At 40.6% G+C, this 20,210-nt stretch overlaps 1 protein-coding gene across 8 annotated transcripts in view; it reads left to right on the forward strand.

Annotated features, from left to right (window-relative positions):
* The window catches only part of LOC113935623 (40S ribosomal protein S4, X isoform-like), an 86,058-nt gene that overhangs the window by 1,183 nt on the left and 64,665 nt on the right, over positions 1 to 20,210 (forward strand). For 7 of the 8 annotated variants that reach the window (XR_004819732.1, XR_004819735.1, XR_004819734.1 and 4 more), the window contains exons 1-2: positions 13,051 to 13,662; positions 14,572 to 14,632. The exons of the other annotated variant lie outside the window; for it this stretch is intronic. The gene's annotated coding sequence lies outside the window, so the exon portion shown is untranslated. Of the gene's footprint in view, positions 1 to 13,050; positions 13,663 to 14,571; positions 14,633 to 20,210 lie in introns of those variants that run through there. 8 annotated transcript variants of the gene reach the window in all.

Consider the following 20,210-nt stretch of genomic DNA (forward strand, 5'->3'; position numbering starts at 1 on the left):
TTAAAGATTTTATTTATTTATTTGAGAGAGAATGAGATAGAGAGATCATGAGAGGGGGTAGGGTCAGAGGGAGAAGCAGACTCCCTGCTGAGCAGGGAGCCCGATGCGGGACTCGATCCCCGGATTCCAGGATCATGACTTGCGCCGAAGGCAGTCGCTTAACCAACTGAGCCACCCAGGCACCTGGTTTTTAAGATTTTAAAGTAATCTCTCTACATCTAATGTGGGGTTCGAACTTACAACGCCAAAACCAAGAGTCGCATGCTCCACTGACTGAGCCAGCCAGGTGCCCCCATTTTTTTTAAGATTTTATTTTTATAAATCATAATTGTGTCTCAGGGATATATGTTGGTTGGATTATGACAGCGTGATAGTGTTTTTGTGGATCTTTGAGAATGTGTGCAACGTCTATGTGGCTGTATGTCACCATTTGTGTTACTGAATGGGTAGAAATTTGGCTGGAATGGACTGGGAATGAGGAGGCTGGTCCTCATTTCATTGTTTCTAATAATGATGGGGGTTTGTGGCTGTGTGCTGATGCTTTTGCGTCTCTGTGAAGGCAACTATGAGTGTGGTTACCCTGTGTCACAATATAAGAGTTTGGCTGTGAGGCAAGTGGGTGTGGGACGTTTCTGTCTTCATTTCAGTGTTTCTGGGATCTCTATTGGCTGTGCAATGGTACTTTTGGGGATTTTGAAGACCGCGAGGGAAGTTGTGAGCATTTGACCATAGGAATGTAACTGGCAGGGGATGGGTACAAATTCTTATTTCTGTGTTTCTGGGATTGGTATTAGTGCCAATCCCCGTTTTTCTCCCAGGCCTGTCCCCTCACATCACAACAGTGCCTCAGGCGAGCAGGACCTGTACAGTTTTCTCTTGGCATCTCCAAGCCGTATCCTATTAGGAACTGTCACAGTTTGGGCATTATGGGAGTGATGTGCACCCGGAGGGCTAACTGTGAGTGTTAGATTTCTAGAAGGTTATGACTGTGCGGTCTCTGCTGCCCCTCTACCCTCTCACCTTATAGTGACAGGAGAGTTTCATAGAAATCACTCCCAAGGAAGAACATGAGCCTAGAGTAAAAGTTTTCAGGTGAAGGAGTCTCCATGCTCTATACCAGGTCTTAAAATGAAACTTAGAGTTGGAGGTTTCCACCAGTTTAACTCTGGAATAGGAGGAGGGGATCCCCTACAGCCTCTGAATTGCCCTACCTTGGACCACCTTGTAGAGGAATTTGGTTCTTCTCTAATCCTGGGAGGGCCTGCTTGCCCAGATTCCCTCTGTGGGTCTTTGACAAGTGGGGAAAGATTGAGGCTGTGATTTTTCTGGGTCACTGTGGGTTACAAGCAGGGGCCCATATTCATGATTCCTTCTCCTATTTCTGCCCATTTCCAAGAAAGGTGCCCAGAGGACAAGGAAAAAAAATGGTGATCTAATAAACTCTGAGGTTAGTGGCTGTTTTCTTTCCTGAAAGTGACTTCTTATTTTTCAGAGCATGAGAGTGTTTGTTTTCCTTCTCCTGAGAATTCTTAATCAAGATCTATTCAGTAATTTTTTCCCTAGGTGTTCCTGTCAGAGTGAATGATGTGCTGTGCAATATGGTAGCTACTGGCCACAAATGGCTATTGAGCACTTGAAATGTAACTGATCAGAATTGAGATGGGCTATAAGTATAAAATACATTCAGATTTCAAAGACCTAGTAGGAAACATAGAATGTAAAATATCCTATGAATACTTCTTTTATATTGATTGCATGATGAAATAATATTTGAAAATATTCGATTAAATAAAGTATATTATTAAAATTCATTTTATCGGGCGCCTGGGTGGCTCGGTTGGTTGGGCGACTGCCTTCGGCTCAGGTCGTGATCCTGGAGTCCTGGGATCGAGTCCCGCATCGGGCTCCTTGCTCGGCGGGGAGTCTGCTTCTCCCTCTGACCCTCTTCCTCTCATGCTCTCTATCTCTCATTCTCTCTCAAATAAATAAATAAAATCTTTAAAAAAAATTCATTTTATCTTCTGTTACTTTAAAAAATATGGCTATAAGAAAATTTAACATGTTATGGCTTGTATTATGTTCTTATTGGACAGTGTTTAGGTGGACCCCAAAAGTCCAGTTCCATCTTAGGAGGAAAGAATCTATATTTCATAATATCCACCAAAGGGAGTCTAACCTCAAAAGATTTAGAATGATTTGTTTAGAATCAAAAACTATGTAATACCTGGGAAGACCTTTAACTTTCCAGTGATTTTACTTCTGGATATTTTTTTATGGATATACTTAGAGATAAGGAGAATTATGTAGTATAAAGACCTGGCCCAGAATTCACATACAATAATAGATAAATTATGAGTAAATCATTCTGCATTCCACATAATGGAATAGCATGGGGCTCCTACTCATGACCCTGAGATCAAGAGTTGCTCTCCTCCAACTGAGCCAGCCAGGTGCCCCTCAATATCCTTTTAAGTAGGAAATAGTATTTAGGAGACAGAACCTAAGCATCTTTACTTATTTCTATATTTAACTGTATATATTGGAAACCATGAGTTTCACACTGATTCCTCTAATTTCATTCTAACACCACAGTATTTATTCTAGTTTTTCCCTTCTCAATATTTGTAACTCCCTTCTCCAACAGTGAGAAACCATGAATCCATACTGATATAAAAAATAAATATATTGAAAATTTGATGGAATATTTACTTACATACTCTTAAGCTTTCTTCCTTAGCTAAGTCTGACAGACACCACCTTAATTTAATGATCTAAGTGAATATCATCAGTAATGGGACAAGTTGTGTATAACGTGATACAATACACTGAGAACATAGTATTACTTCTGTGACCTTCCCACATAATCTGAATCTAATCATGAGGAAGTATCAGGCAATACTAAATTTAGGGATATTCCACAAAGTAAGTGGCCCATAATCTTCAAAATTGTCAAATTCATGGAAGTCAAAGAGTACTGAAGAAGTGATTCAGACGGAATGAACTAAGGAGACATATGATATTGAACTCATTTGCCATGAAGGACATTATTGGGACAATTGGCAAAATTCATATGGAATGTTTGAGGATAGGTAATAGTGTATCAATATTAATTCCTGATTTTGATGGTGATGGTTGTATTGTGTCATATGTGAGAATGTCCTTGTTTGTGAGAAACACACTCTAAAGTATTCAGGTATGGGGCATGTCTTTCTACTGTACTTCCAACTATTCTGTAAGCTTGAGATTGTTTTTTAAAAATTACAGTAAAATGAAGGCCCAGCCTTCATCTTTCCAGTTCTGAAGTTCTCTTGTTCCCAGACCCAGCCATGTTTTTTTTTTTCTTAAGATTTTTATTTATTTGACAGAGACACAGCGAGAGAGGGAACACAAGCAGGGGGAGTGGGAGAGGGGAGAAGCAGGCTTCCCGCCGAGCAGGGAGCCTGATCTGGGGCTCAATCCCAGGACCCTGGGATCATGACTGGGGCCGAAGGCAGACGCTTAACGACTGAGCCATCCAGATGCCCCCCAGCCATGTTTTTTATTCCTGGTTTCTAATTCTGTTTTCCAAGAAGGAAATTTTTATTATTATAAGATGTTATGGAAAAATCCTTTTTCTTCTTTAGTTTTTCATGGGAGATGAGGAATTCATGTTTTTTTTTAATAATTTATTACCAAGCCTATAGTTTGCTTTGTATTTCATAAACATTGTTTTTTGTTATTTTTTTTTTTTAGAGAGAGAGCAGGTGCACAAGTGGGGGTGGAATGGGGGTGGGGAGAGGGTGAGGGGGAGAGGGAGAGAGAGAATCTTTTTTTTTAAGATTTTATTTATTTATTTGACAGAGAGAGAGACAGCGAGAGAGGGAACACAAGCAGGGGGAGTGGGAGAGGGAGAAGCAGGCCTCCCGCCGAGCCTGGGACATGGGGAGGAGATAAAATCTTTCAGTATGTCCTCTCTGTGTCCGATGACTATTCTCTGTGCTACCTTACCTGTTCTCTCTCATTTCAAAAAGGGAGGTGCCCTTGTTCTTCCCCAATGGACATCCTTTCCCAGTCCTTAAGTTCTTGTTCTTTTTTATTTGCTCTTTTGCATTTATTTATACTTATGTGTTTTCATCCCTCTCAAATACCTACTTTTTAAAAACACTTCTGGGGCGCCTGGGTGGCTCAGTTGGTTAAGCGACTGCCTTCAACTCAGGTCATGATCCCGGAGTCCAGGGATCGAGTCCCACATCGGGTTTCCGGCTCAGCAGGGAACCTGCTTCTCCCTCTGATCCTCTCCCTTCTCATGCTGTTTCTCTCTCTCTCACAAATAAATAAATAAATAAAATCTTTAAAAGAAATAAAAACACTTCTGATCATTTTTCTTACGGTCCAGTGTCTTATTCTTTTTTTTTCATGAGTTAATTTTGATCAGCAATCCATGTATTCATTTATTCACTCATTTTTTAAAGTATCCATTTATTGATTTTTCTAATTCATGAAAGTCTCTTCTAGGGTCTTGTATGAGAAGAAATAAAGCATAGTAAGAACCAGGCTGCTGGGGTTTGATTTCTAGCTCTTATCATTTGCTAGCTTACCTTAGACAACTTGCCTCAGTTTCCTTATCTGGAAAATTGTGATTATGATAATACCTGCATCATAAGGATCCAATGAATTAATATATAGAGAGTATCATTAAATTTTTTTTGTATTTTTTCAGTTTTAAAAAGATTTTATTTATTTAGAGAGAATGAGCATGTGAGTGGGGGGAGGGGCAAAAAGAGAGGGGGAGAGAGCATTTCAAGCAGACTCCATGCTGAGTGTAGAGCCCAACACAGGGCTTGATCTCATGACCCCGAGATCATGATCTAAGCCAAAAATCAAGTGTCAGACATTTAACCAACTGAGCCACCCAGGTGCCCCTCTGATTTCATTTTTAATAAATTAGTTGAGTAATTTTACATAATAAGCAGTTAGAAGTTTTCAGAAATACGTTCTATTAGAAAAAGATTTTTCTCCCCTACTAAAAAACAAAACTGCATATAACTGAATCTAACAATTTTGAGTAACTACCAAAACTTCACCACTATAAGAAGCATTGGTATTAGCAGCTAAGAGCTATAACTTAATTTTTAAAAAATTGACACTTCAGGGGCACCTGGGTGGCTCAGTTGGTTGTCGGCCTTTGGCTCAGGTCATGCCCAGGATCCTGGCCCCGCATCAGGGTCTCTGCTCAGCGGGGAGCCTGCTTCTCCCTTTCCCCTCTGCCTGCTGCTCTGCCTGGTGTGCTCTCTCCCTCTGTCAAGTGGATAAATAAAATCTTTAAAAAAATTGACACTTCAAAAATCATATCACTGATGTCGAAGACAAAGTTCTTCCAGGATTCAGAAGAAAGGGACAAAAGAAAACCATGGATACAAATTTTAAAACATAGGCATGAGAAATACAAATATAATCAGAGTTGGGTAAATCTTAGAATTTTTTAGAGAACAAAACACAACAAAGAAATGGTTTGGTGTAAAAACTGTGAATCAAAACATTGGTACCTTAATCAGTTTCTGAGCAAATATTAATGGTCATTAAATACAAATGATAATATAATTTAAAATCTTTGGGGTCACTAAACAAATACACGGTATGAATCTTCTTCCACCCCAACTAACATCACCACATCCACCACCCTGTTAGACCAGATTTGGAAAATCAGAATTCTTTCAACCACAGCTGGTGTGAATGCTAGTCCATCCATCTGTCCCTCTGCTCCCCTTTGACATATGACTAATTAGAAAATGAATGTGTGGAATGGTCTTTGAGGGGCGGCTGCAGACTCTCTGGATTTCTTGAACACAGCCCCTCTGCCTGTCTTACTGCACTCTCCAGTGCTTGGCTGAGCTCCTGTGGCCACACCAGGGCATGGCAGTACGTGGTTGTAAACTCCTTCTCACACAGTTAAGTGTGAGGAGCGAGGAAGGAGGAGGTGCCTGACTAAAGAAGTTCCCTGGGAAAGTGTTGTGTGGAGGAGGTGGCCTGAGAGGTCTGCTTTCTTTCTATGACAGAGCAGGAAGCTGCATATGTATCGAGGCCAACACACAGCTGGAAGACAGGATCACTTAATAAGGACTGGTATTTACTTATTTACTTAAAAAAAGATTTATTTATTTGAGGGAGAGAGAGCATGAGAAGGGAAGAGTAGGAGAGACAAGCAGACTCCCCACTGGGCGTGGAGCCAATGCAGTGGGGCTCAATCCTAGGACCCTGGGATCATGACCCGAGCTGAAGGCAGATGCTTAACTGACTGAGCCACCCAGGCACCCCCCAAAATTCTTTCAAGTTTATGGTTTGTGATGTTCAATAAACCTAACAGCTTACAAAAACTTATCAAAAAATACACCTTTAGTATCTGATTGGAAATGGAGACCACTGCTACATTATTTCTATTGGTAATATAAATCCACCTTTTCAACTATGAAGAACTTCACAAACACAAAAAATAGCAAGACAAATATGTGTATTACCACCATATAGAAGTAAAATATTTTATGTTTCTTTGTAGTTTTTATTTATTTTTTAAAGATTTTATTTATTTGAGAGAAAGAATGAGAGAGAGCACGAGAGGGAAGAGGGTCAGAGGGAGAAGCAGACTCCCTGCTGAGCGGGGAGTCCAACGCGGGACTCAATCCCAGGACTCCAGGATCATGACCTGAGCCGAAGGCAGTCGCTTAACCAACTGAGCCACCCAGGCGCCCTCTTTGTAGTTTTTAAATAACATATACATATTTAGATGTGAAGCCAAAATCTCTGTAACCATCACCCCATCCCATTCTTCTTCCTTGTCCCCAATCACCATCACAAATTTAGCATACAATCATCCAATCCTTTTTATACCTTTCCATACATATCTATACCCATAACCAATGCACAATCTAATGTTGTTTTATTCCAGTTCCAGTTAGAGATATTATTATATTATGTTCATCATCTGCCCTTTGATTTGTTTTTCACTCAAGATCATGGTTTTTAGATCATCCTTATTAATCCATATAGATATGGTTTTGTTGCAGTAAATTGCTGTACATTATTCTATCATATAAATATAACACATTTTATTCAACTTTTACCTAGTGACAGGCATTTCCAATTCCTTCCACCCCCAATATTTGGCTGCTAGAAATCATGCTAATAGTTTTGCTGCCAGAAATCACACTGCAAAGAACATTATGGTACACAACTCTCTGTACTGTATTGGGAGTTTCTCTAAGGCATAATACTAAAAAAAAGAAATTTTGGGTGTTTTGAGGTATACCTTAGGAAAATCTATTCAGGTTTACTAAGTCATTTTCCTAAAGTTTCAGATTTTTTTTTTTACAGCGGATTTTTCTTTTTTCAATGTACGATATAAGGTAGGAATCTTTTTTTCTACAGAGAAAGGCAATAATCACCCAAAACATTGTTTATTAGGTCATAATTTCTTTACAGAATTGAATTGTATGTAGGGTTCATATTCCATTCTATTAACTTAATATCTATTAATGCATATCACAAAGTTTTAATCATAACTATATAAAATTATATATGAAAATATGTATTCCTTTTCAATCCTTATACTTCTTCATTTTATTGCATTGGCTCTGGTCTCTAGGATTATACTGACTTGTGATATCAGGCATCCATGCCTTGTCTCTGACTTTAATGGGAATGTTTCCAAAGGTTCAGCATTAACTATGATGTTTACTGGAAATTTTGTTGGACTCAGGATTTTCATTATATTAATGTTTCTCCTCATAAGAATGTTCTGATGTCTCGTATTTTGAGCTCCTGCTAAAGGCTTTCCTACATTCATAATGTTTTACCCCACAATTAATTCTCTGATGTGTAGGAAGTGTAAGTTCCTACTGGAGGCTTTACTATCAAGGCATTAATATTATCATTAATGAGTATGAATTTTCTGATGCCTAACGTGGTGTGACTTCTGGCTGAATGCTTTCCCACAATCTCTACGCTGATAAGGCTTCTCACCTGTATGTGTTCTCACTGTAAAGCAAGAGCTGAGAGTTAACAGAAAGCTTTCCCGCACTGATTACATCCATAGGGTTTCTCATCCTGTATGACTTCTCGTATGTACAGTAAGAGATGAGCTTTGTGAGAAGGCTTTCCCACATACCTCACAATCTTAAGGCTTATCACCTGTGTGAATTCTCACCTGTACAAAAAGTGACGTAATTTGAGAGAAGAATTTTCCACATTTATTACACTCAAAGGGTTTCTCTCCTGTATGAATGTTGTGATGTTTAATGAGATATTGCTTCTGGCTAAAGGCTGTTCCACATTCATTACATTTAAAAGGTTTTTCTCCAATATGAATTTTCTCATGCTTTGTGAAATTTGATTTGCTGCTGAAGGTTTTCCCACATTCTTTACATGTATAGGATTTTTCTCCAGTATGCATTTTCTAGTGTTCAATGAGGCTTGACTTCTGAATAAAAGCATTCTCACAGTAATTACATCCAAGTGGTTTCTCACTAGTATGACTATTCTGATGGGTAATGAGATTTTCTATCTGATCGAAGGATTTTCCACATTCCTTATGTTTGTAGGATTTCTCTCCAGAGTGAGCAGTGTGATTCTTGGTGAGGTATTGCTTCTGAGGTCTTTCCCACATTCATTACATTCAAAGTGTTTCTCTTCCATATGGATTTTTCTCATGGTCAATGATATTTGGTTTGTGGCTAAAGGCTTTCCCACATTTCTTGCATGAATAAGGTTTCTTTCCAAAAGGAATTTGCTGGTAACTTATAAGGTTTGACATCTGAATGGAAGCTTTCTCATATTCATAAGGTTTAAATTTTCTCATGTTCTATGAAGTTGTGCTTCTGGCAAAACAGTTCTCCAAACTTGTTACAATCATTGAGTTTTTTCCACAGTTTGAATTTTCTCATATTCCTCCAGTTTGAGTAACTGGCTAAAGGTTTTCCAATAGCCTTACATGTACAGGTTTCCTTTGCTGCATTATTTCTCTAGTGACTAATAAGATGAGTGTGAATATAAGCCCTCACACGGAGAAAGTTAGTTCATAGGGTTTCTCTCCACAGTATATTCTCAGGTATTTGATGAGCTTTATTTATGAATCCCTGTTATACAGATTTCAATTAGCAGGGGTTACTGCAAAATAGGATGAGTTATAATATACTTACAATATTCATAGCATTTCTTTATTACATGGATTCCTTCATAATATGTTAAGTCTAAATTAAGCTTTCAACTCTCAAATAAATAGATAAAAATTTTTAAGAAAAGAAAAGGAAAAGCAGATGGCAGGGAAAGGCACCAAACTGAAATCAGGGGGATTAATCTTTTTTTTTAAGAGAGAGAGTACATGCAAGTGGGGGGAGGGGCAGAGGAAGAGAGGCAGAGGAAGAGAATCTTTTTTTTTTTTAAGATTTTATTTATATGAGGGAGAGGTCGAGAGAGCACAGCAGGGGGTAGGGGTAGAGGGAGAGGGAGAAGCAGACTCTCCACTGAGCAGGAAGCCTGATGCAGGACTTCATCCCAGGACCCTGGGATCATAACCTGAGCCAAAGGCAGATGCTTAACCGACTGAGCCACTCAGGTGGGGCTCTAGCTCATGACCCTGAGATCATGACCTGAGCCGAAATCAAGAGTTGGATGCTTAACTGACTGAGCCACTTTCAGGCACCTCAAATCAGGGGGATTAAATAAATGGTGGGTCCTTATTACTGTTGGACCTCCAAAATTCTGGTATTCAAGAGATGAGAAGGGGCGCCTGGGTGGCTCAGTCCTTAAGCGTCTGCCTTCGACTCGGGTCATGGTCCCGGGGTCCTGGGATCGGCCCCACGTCGGGCTCCCTGCTTGGTGGGGAGCCTGCTTCTCCCAAAAGAGATGAGAAGACTCTTCTCTGGAAAAATGGAACAGCCCAGAAGAAAACCTGTCTAATACTAACATTTCGAGACTGACAAAGAAATGTCTGAATTCTTTTTAAAAATTTTTTAAAGATTTTATTTATTTATTTGACAGAGAGAGACACAGTGAGAGAGGGAACACAAGTAGGGGGAGTGGGAGAGGGAGAAGCAGGCTTCCCGTGGAGCAGGGAGCCCAATGTGGGGTTTGATCCCAGGACCCCGGGATCATGACCCAAGCTGAAGGCAGACGCTTAACGACTGAGCGACCCAGGCGCTCCAGAAATGTCTGAATTCTTGACCAATAGTTCTATAAAGAAGCTTGCAAGTTGACGAGTCCTCATTATATATAGATATTACAGTCATCTTTTTAGTGCATTAAGAAAAGATGAAAGGACAGCTATTAATCTGTAAATTAGGGAAAACCTAATAATATTAATGTAAACCTAGTAATACGAAAGACAAATGAAAACAATGAAAAAAAATTTCCAAGGAAATGGATACATGTAAGGAAGAGAAAAAGACACAAAAAAAACAGGAACAACCCACCAACCCCCACCCCCCCACAATACCACAGAGAGATAAGATATTATATTAAGGAAACAAATAACAGGTACTATAAAAACTGCTCTTTTAAAAAGTTTATTCTTTTTTGTAAGATTTCATTTATTTATTTGACAGAGAGAGAGAGCACAAGCAGGGGGAGCAGCAGAGAGAGAGAGGGGGAGAAGCAGGCTCTCCACTGAGCAGGGAGCCCAATGTGGGACTCGATCCCAGGACCCTGGAATCACGACCTGAGCCAAAGGCAGACACTTAACTGACTGAGCCACCCAGGTGCCCCTAAAAACTGCTCTTGAAATTTAAAGAAAAAATAGCTATTAGTAAAAATTTAATAGCAGATATGGGAAATAGTGTTGTGGAAATCACTAAGTTGTAGGGAAAAAAAGTTTAATAAAGGTAGTAAAAGATGAGAAGGATAACAGATAAAATTAGGATTTTCAATACCCAGATAAAAGGAGTTCAAGAGAGAGAGGAGCAAACTGAATGGAAGAAACTTTCAGAGAACAAATACAAGCTTTCTAGAAATATAGGTCATGGTTCTTCAAAATAAAGAGGTCCCTGTACAATTCACAAAAAAGACCCATACCAAAGCACACCTTTGTGAAATTTCAGAAAACTAGGTATGAAGAGATCTTAAGTGCTTCCAAAGAGAAAGAACAAAACACAAATCAAACTGTCATCATATTTTAAGATAAAAAACTGTAAACTTTGGTATAATTCTCTCAGAATTCTAAGGGAAAACAATGTCTAACCAAAAATTTCAAACCTAGTTAAGCTATCATCCAAAAAAGTGTAAAATAAAAACGTTTTTAGACTTGTAAGGACCCAAAGATTTTACTCCAAATTAACCTTTCTCAAGGTGCTAAGGGAGAGATTAAACCAAAAATAAAAGAAGACGCAGCTCCAGAAACCAGTAATCCAACATAAGAAAGAGATGGAGGTCCGCAACCACAGCTGGGCCTCTCAGTCGACAGTCCCAGGGCAAGCTCTGCCCACCAGGGCACCCACCATAGTCATTCCAGGTTTTAGGGTGGCTGAGGGCCAGTGCGGGGCTGGCAGCTGTCCAGGGCAGCCATAACAGAGGGGCACAGGCAGCCCACACAGGGCAAACCTCTGGAGCACCTGATTCTGGTGACGGGGTGGGGAATGCACTACTGGAAAAGAAAGAAATAAATAAAAAGAGGTGAAGGAAATTCAAAAGATGATCATGTGCTGGTTATTAATCTATTATTTTTCAGTCCCACATTGAACCTTCTATAGGTTTTTCTAATGCTGGCACTGCGAGTCTGAAAACGGCATTTCCCAAACTCCTTTGCCAGTTGGCTTCCTTTTTTAAAAAATTCATTGATAAATGCAACAAACTCATTAATTAACTCTACAGTGGAGAAAGTCATGGACACTATGTAAACTAAATAATAAAAATTAACATCACAGGTAATGGAACATATTAACGTTGTGTGTCTCCAGATAGGATAAACTGATAATAGCATAGCATCACTTTTATGGGGTAATCCCCAAAATGTATAAATGATGAGGGGCACCTGGGTGGCTCATTTGGCTGAGTGTGGGACTCGGTTTTAGCTCAGGTCGTGATCTCATGGGTCCTGAGACTGAGACCCTGGCGCTCTGTGCTCAAGTGTGGAGTCTGCTTGAGATTATCTCTCTTGGGGCGCCTGGGTGGCTCAGTCTTTAAGCGTCTGCCTTCGGCTCAGGTCATGATCCCAGGGTCCTGGGATTGAGCCCTGAGTCGGGCTCCCTGCTCCGCGGGAGGCCTGCTTCTCCCTCTCCCACTCCCCCTGCTTGTGTTCCCTCTCTCGCTGTGTCTCTCTGTAAAAAAAAAAAAAAAAAAAAAGATTCTCTCTCCCTCTCCCTCCACACACTTGCAGGCTCTCTTTCTCAATAAATAAATAAATCTTTTTAAAAATGTATAAATGATGAGGAAACATCAGGTAAACACAAATTGAAGAACTGCAAAATAACCTGTATTCTGAAAAGGTTAAGATCGTGAACAGGTGGAATAAACAGAAAACAAAGAGGTGGTAGAGTTAAACCTAAATATTTTAGTAGTTTCATTAAATGTACATAAGAAAGTATGTTTCTAAACTTGAGGGTCTCAACTGATAAAATCAAGCATTTCATAACAATTATTTTGCAACCTTCTTTCTTGCTTTAAAAGCATGTTACATTAGCATTTTAATTCATACTAAACATGTCTATTTTAACATAAAAACCCATTTTATGTTGTCTATCATATAATAGGTTACCTTTTCCTCCTGTCAACCTTCAAAGAAAACTGATGCTCCAGGAAGATGCCTTCTTACCATTTTACGGATGAGGCTTAGGGGTTAACTCGTGATAAACAGATACGATCCTGCTCTCCCAAATAGGTGACCCATATTTATATATACACAACACCCAGTCACACCTGCGGTCGCAACACAGCATCTCCGGACTCACCTCTGCCCCGCCGCCTTCTTCACCTGAGAGCGTCCCTCGGGCGCGTCCCCACTTCCCCCTGCAAGACCGTGATTCCTTCCCTGTCCCCGCCTCCACTAGGTCCAGAAAGAGACGACTAGGTCCCACCTTCACTCACCCTCAGCGCTGAGCGACCTAGGCTTGCTCTCATCGACAAAGATGAAATGTCATCCCTTTGCATGCAGAGGGCGAACTAGTACCTCCAGAAATCTCCCGGGTGCCGCGGGTCGGATTCCGGCGGCCAGGACCAGGTGTCCGCTCGCATTCTGGCCTGAGTGGCAGCTTTTCTGGCCTGGACTACATTTCCCACAGACGCTGCGGCTCGAGGCTGCGTCGGCCGAGAACCGGGCGTCTCGTCCGGTGCCTACGGCGACGCTCCAGCTGCCCGGGGTGAGGCCCCTGAAGGCCTGGCGGTTGCCTCCCGCCGACCCGCTCCGCCTACCAGCCGCCCGCGTCGGGCCTCGCGGTTCTGTTTGGCGCCGAGAAGCTGTAGATGAGCACGAGCCCAGCTTGCGCGCGGAGAGGAATCCGGAGGCCTGCTGCCCGCTTCCGGCCTGCATTTCCCGGAGGACTCGCAGGCGGACGCGACATTCCTCAGGATTTCGGCCGCTTTGCGGGATGGCGAGACCGTTGGCTTCCCCGAGTTAGCTGCTGCCGGGCCTTTGGAGTCCGGTGCAACTTGGCCAGTTTGGGCCAGCCCGCAGCTAGGGAAGGACTAGGGTGAGGAGTTCAGGTAGGAGCATTTCGTGTCCGGAGCGGGCTGAAGAGAAGAGAGAGAGAGAGAGAGTGAGTGAGTGAGTGAGTGAGTGAGTGAGTGAGTGAGTGAGTGAGTGAGTGAGTGAGTGTGTGTGTGTGTGTGTGTGTGTGTGTGTGTGAGTGACAGAGAGACAGAGAGAGAGAATAAGAGAGAGAGGAGGGAGGAAGGGGGATGGGAGGGGGAGAGAGACTAATTGTGATTGTTACCGCGTGTCGTCGTGGTGTGTGATTGCGACTGTATGTGGTGATAACTCTGGGTGATGGAGTAGGGTGCTTGGGACTGTGCGTGTTCCCAGAATGGGTATGTGATTGTGAGTGCATGACTGCACCATCGTGCACAGGGATGTAGAGGGCCGGTGACTGTGCAGTTGGGGCTGTGTCCCGCGGTGAGGGAGTGTGTGTGATTTTGGGAAAGTGTGCGGCACCGTGTGTGTGTGTGGGGATGGGTGGGTTTGAGTCTGTGACTGTGCAGGTGTGACTAGTGTGACCCCCTTGGGGGATGTGTGTGTGTGTGTGTGTGTGTGTGTGTGTGTGTGATTGTGATTGGCTGTGGGGCAATGGGTATGTGGGTGTGGGGAGGCTGTGTGATTCCGACTTTGTGTGTCCCCAAGGTGTGGGATTGTATGTAAGCGAGTGACCTGGTACAGCACCATGTTTGCACATGGGGTGGAGGGTGTGACTCACCACTCTCTCCAGGAGACATCTGTGATTCTGGCCCTTTCCTGTAACTACATTAGGCTGGACTCTATAGTCTTCCCTGACTTTCCTTTGTATGTGTGTGTGGGGACAGTGAGGGACTGGAGTCCCTAAAGTGTGTGTTCCAACCTGGTCAACTGGAATTCCAAGAAAAGCCAGTGTCTCATCAATTTCTTCTCTCTTTCTACAGTTTCTATTGCTAAGAGGAAGAGTAAAGAACGATTATTGAACATCTAGAGGCCAAGATCAAGGTGCTTTGGGTTTTTTTTCGTTCTTCCCTGAAATAGTTCTTGTTTCTCAGAGCATAATTTTTTCCCTCTCCTGACAGTTCCTGACTACCAAAAGCCCATTCAACAAACCTTGTCCATAGTACTTCCCATTTGGATTGAGTCCAAAGACTCAATTTTTTATTTATTTTTTAAAGATTTATTTATTTATTTGAGAGAGCGAGAATGAGAGAGAGAGAGAGTACATGAGAGGGGGGAGGGTCAGAGGGAGAAGCAGGCTCCCTGCCCAGCGGGACTCAATCCTGGGACGCCAGGATCATGACCTGAGCCGAAGGCAGTCGCTTAACCAACTGAGCCACCCAGGTGCCCCAAGACTCAATTTTTTAATCTATCCCCTCCCTCTTAGTATTAATTGGGCAGTTTCTTCTGTGTGCCAAATCTCTGCTAAGATCTCTGCTGGTCTAGTGAGGCAAATACAAGAGCCTTATCCTAACAGAATTGTTGGAAATAAGATTACCTTGTATGTAACATCACACACCACAGTCCTGGTACTGAAAGCCATGCAATTTATGGGATGGTGTTGGTTAGTCTCAGTCCAAGTAAGTGATAAGATCTTTCACTTTGGCAGTATTTTTGAAGTATAAATGAGATTGAGGGCTTGATCAAGGAGTTCTATACTAATAAGACCAGGATTTACCTTGTAATCTGTGAGTAAACACTTGGATCAGTTTCCAGGTCTGTTTTGAATTAAATGCTCAAATGGTCCTCACTGGGGTACTCAACCTGGAATCCATGTCCATCATTGACTTCTAAACTTTTTTTTTTTTTAGATTTTATTTATTTATTTGATACAGAGAGAGACACAGCAAGGGAGGGAACACAAGCAGGGGGAGTGAGAGAGGGAGAAGCAGGCTTCCTGCGGAGGAGGGAGCCTGATGCGGGTCTCGATCCCAGGACTCTGGGATCATGACCTGAGCCGAAAGCAGACGCCTAACAACTGAGCCACCCAGGTGCACCCATCATTGACTTCTAAAGGGAAGGAGACTGTAATGATACTAAGGATTGCAGAAAAGATGGATAGATTTAAAAACAACACCATAGGACAATCTTTGAGATAATAATAGCCAAAATGAGTTTCATAAATAAGGAAATTTTAAGTAATTCCTGCTATAAGGGGATTTTATGCAGTTAATTGAAACTGTGTTTGAGATAGAGCATATGCATTTTCAACATTGTGACTAACACCTATGCCCAGGTGAAAGGGCAGTTCAGATATTGGAAGCCTTTGCATGTAAAAGTTCAGCTGGTCCACATCTAGGCCACAGTCTTCTCTCATTTGATCTGTGCAGTAGCCTATTAACTGGTCTCTACTTCCTCCAGTGCCTGCCTAAAATTATTAACACAATAGCCAGGGTGATTCTTCCAAAATGTGTGTCAGATTATGTCACTTCTTGACTTAAAGCTTTCTGTGCTTTCCCATCTCAGATTAAAAACCAAAATCTCTACAGTTGTTTATATAGCCCTATGTGATCTGGCTCTCTGTTAACCTGACTGTATCTTCTGTAAATTTTTTGTAACTTAATTCTGACCCCTCTGCGTGTGAGTTTGATGATTCCCCTGCCTGGAATTTTCTTACTCCTGATATTGCATCACTTAACTCCTTCACTTTCTTCAAGACTTAACTCAGATGTCACCAAATTGGAAAAGCCATCCTTGACCACCCTATATAGAATAGCATCTCAACCAATGTACTTCCTATCACTCTTGTCCTATTTAATTTTTCTCCATAGCTCTTATTATCATTTTTTTACTGAGACATAATTGACATATAATATTAGTTTCAGGTGTACAACATAATTCAATATATATATATTTTGTGAAATGATCTCCTCATAAATGTAGTTAACATCCATCGCCACAGTTTTTTTTTTAAAGATGTTATTTATTTGCCAGAGAGAGAGCACAAGCAGGGAAGTGGCAGGTAGAGGGAGAAGCAGGCTCCCCACTGAGCAGGGAGCCTGATGCAGGTCTCAATCCCAGGACCCTGGGATCATGACCTGCGCCAAAGGCAGACACTTAACTAAGCCACCCAGGCATCCCCATCACTACACATGGTTAATAAATTTTTTTTTCTTGTGCTGAGAACTTTTAAGATCCACTCTCTTAGCAACTTTCAAATAGTGTATAAAATAAAGTTATTAACTATAGTCAACATGCTATATATTACATCATTAGGAGTTATTCATTTTATAACTGGAAGTTTATACCTTTTGATCACTGCCACCCCCATTTTGCCTTCCCAGCTTCCCACATCTGGAAACACCAATCTATTCTCGAGTTCAGTTTTTTAATTTTTAAATTTTTTGAGATTTCCACATATAAGTGAGATTATACAGTTTCTTTCTCTTATTCCATTTAGCATAATGCCCTCAATGTCCATCTATGTTGTTGCAAATGGCAGGGTTTCCTGCATTTCTTTAAAAAAAATTAATTCTGGTATAATTAACATTCAGTGTTAATTAGTTTCAGGTGTACAATATAGTGATTCATCAATTCTCTACATTATTCAGTGCTCTCAAGATAAGTGTGCTCTTAATCCCTTTCAACTATTTCACCCAACCTTTCACCCACCTCCCCTCTGGTAACCATCTGTTTGTTCTCTGTAGTTAAGAAGCTGTTTTTTGGTTTGTCTCTTTTGTTCGTTTGTTTTGTTTCTTTAATTTCACATATGAGTGAAATCATACAGTATTTGTCTTTCTCTGACTGCCTTATTTCACTTAGCTTTATACCCTCTAGATCTATCCATATTCTTGCAAATGTCAAGATTGCATTCTTTTTTTATGGCTGAGTAATATTCCATTGTGTGTGTGTGTGTGTGTGTGTGTGTGTGTGTATACACACCACATCTTCTTTATCTATCATTGGACATTTCCATAATTTGGCTATTGTAAATAATGCTGCAGTAAACATAGGGGTGCATATATCTTTTTAAATTAGTATTCTCTGGGTAAATATCCAGTAGTGGAATTACTGAGTCATATGGTAATTCTATTTCTAATTTTTTAAAAATACTTATTTACTGGGGCACCTGGGTGGCTCAGTCATTAAGCATCTGCCTTCAGCTCAGGTCATGATCCCAGGGTCCTGGGATGGAGCCCCGAGTCGGGCTCCCTGCTCCACGGGAGGCCTGCTTCTCCCTCTCCCATTCCCCCTGCTTGTGTTCCCTCTCATGCTGTGTCTCTCTGTCAAATAAATAAATAAAATCTTTTAAAAATATATTTATTGATTTATGAGAGAGAGAACACGAGCAGGGGGAGGAGCAGAGGGAGAGAATCTCCAGCAGCAGACTCCCCTGTATGGAGCACCACACAGGGCTCAACCTCATGACCCCGAGATCATAACCAGAGCCAAAATCAAGAGTTGGATGTCCACCCGATTGCACGACCCAGGAGCCTATTTCTAATTTTTTGAGGAAACTTCATACTGTTTTCCACAGTGACTGCACCAGTATGCATTCCAACCAACAGTGCATAAGAGTTCCTTTGTCTCCACATCCTTACCAATACTTGCTGTTTCTTGTGTTTTTCATTTTAGCCATTCTGACAGCTGTGAGGTGATATCTCATTGTGGTTTTGATTTGCATTTCTCTGATGACCAGTGATGTTGAGCATCTTCATGTGTCTGTTGGCCATCTGTATGTATGTCTTTGGAGAAATATCTGTTCATGTCTTCTGCCCTTTTTAAAGTTGGATTATTTGTTTTTTGGGTGTGAGTTGTATCAGTTCTTTATATATTTTGAATACTAACCCTTTATCAGATATGTCATTTGCTAATATCTTCTCCCATTTGGTGGGTTGTCTTTTAGTTTCATTGTTTACTTTGCTGTGTAGAAGTTTTTACTTTGGCATAATAAATTATTATTTTTAAAGATTTTGTTTTTAAGCAATCTCCACACCCAGGGTGGAGCTCAAACTCACAACCCTGAGATCAAGAGCCACATGCTCCACCAACTGAGCCAGCCAGGTGCCCCAGTTACAGTACATTATTCTTGCTTCTGTTTCCCTTGCCTTAGGGAAAAATGTTGCTATGGCCAATGTCAGAGAAATTACTACCTGGGTTCTCTTTTAGGATTTTTGTGGTTTCAGGTCTCATATTTAGGTCTTTAATCCATTTTGAATTTATTTTTGTGTATGGTGTAAGAAAGTGGTCCAGTTTCATTCTGTTGCATGTAGCTGTGCAGTTTTCCCAATACCATTTGTTGAAGGAACTTTTTCCCATTATATATTCTTGCCTCCTTTGTCAAAGATTAATTGACCATATAATCGTGGGTTTATTTCTGGGCTCTCTATTCTCTCCTATTGATCTATCTATGTTTCTGTTTTTATGCCAGTACCATATTGTTTTGATTACTACAGCTTTGTAGAGTATCTTGAAATCTGAGATTATAATTCCTGCAGTTTTGTTCTTTCTCAAGATTGCTTTGGCTATTTTTTTTTTGTGGTTCCGTACACATGGATTTCAGGATTATTTGTTCTAGTTCTATGAAGAATGCTTTTGGTATTTTGATCGCAATTGCATTAAATCTGTAGATTGCTTTGGGTAGTATAGACATTTTAACAGTACTTGTTTTTCCAGTCCATGAGCAGGAATATCTTTTCATTTCTTTGTGTCATCTTCAGTTTCTTTCATCAGTGTTTTATAGTTTTCAGAGTATAAATCTTTTACCTCCTTGGTTAAGTTTATTCCTAAGTATTTTATTATTTTTGGTGCAATTATAAATGGGACCACTTTTTAAATTTCTCTTTCTGCTGCTTCATTATTAGTGTATGGAAATACAATAATATTTTGATTTTGTGTCCTGCCACTTTACTGAATTCATTTATCAGTTCAGGTAGTTTTTTGGTGGAATCTTCCAGGTTTTCTATATATAGTATCACATCATTTTCAAATAGTGAAAGGTTTACTTCTTACCGATTTGGATGCCTTTTATTTCTTTTTTGTTGTCTGATTGCTGTGGCTAGGACTTCCAGTACTATGTTGAATAAAAATGTTGAGAGTGGACATCCTTGTCTTGTTCCTGATCTTAGGGGAAAAGCTTTCAGTTTTTCACTGTTGAGTATGATATTAGTTGTGGGTTACTTGTATATGGCCCTTATTATGTTGAGGTATGTTCCCTCTATACCTACTTTGTTGAGGGTTTTTATCATGAATGGATGTTATACTTTGTCAAATACTTTTTATCTATTGAAATGATCATAGGGTTTTTATCTTTTCTCTTGTTGATGTTGATTTATTATATTGATTGATTTACAAATATTGAACCACCCTTGTATCTCAGGATTAGATCCCACTTGATAGTGGTATATGATTTTTAATGTATTGTTGGATTCAGTTTGCTAATATTTTCTGTTTTTGTTTTATGATTATTATTTTTTTTACAAAAGTTTATTCTTAAATGTACAACAGGATCTAAGACAACACTTTATTCCAGCTATAGGTAGCAACAGATGCTATGATAGGGAATCCAGATGTTTAAACAGGAATGGAATTAAGGATCATCATTGCCTCGGGCATAAGGAACAGACTGAGCCACCCAGGCATC

Source organism: Zalophus californianus, chromosome 17 (genome assembly GCF_009762305.2).
Source record: "Zalophus californianus isolate mZalCal1 chromosome 17, mZalCal1.pri.v2, whole genome shotgun sequence".
Lineage (NCBI taxonomy): Eukaryota > Metazoa > Chordata > Mammalia > Carnivora > Otariidae > Zalophus > Zalophus californianus.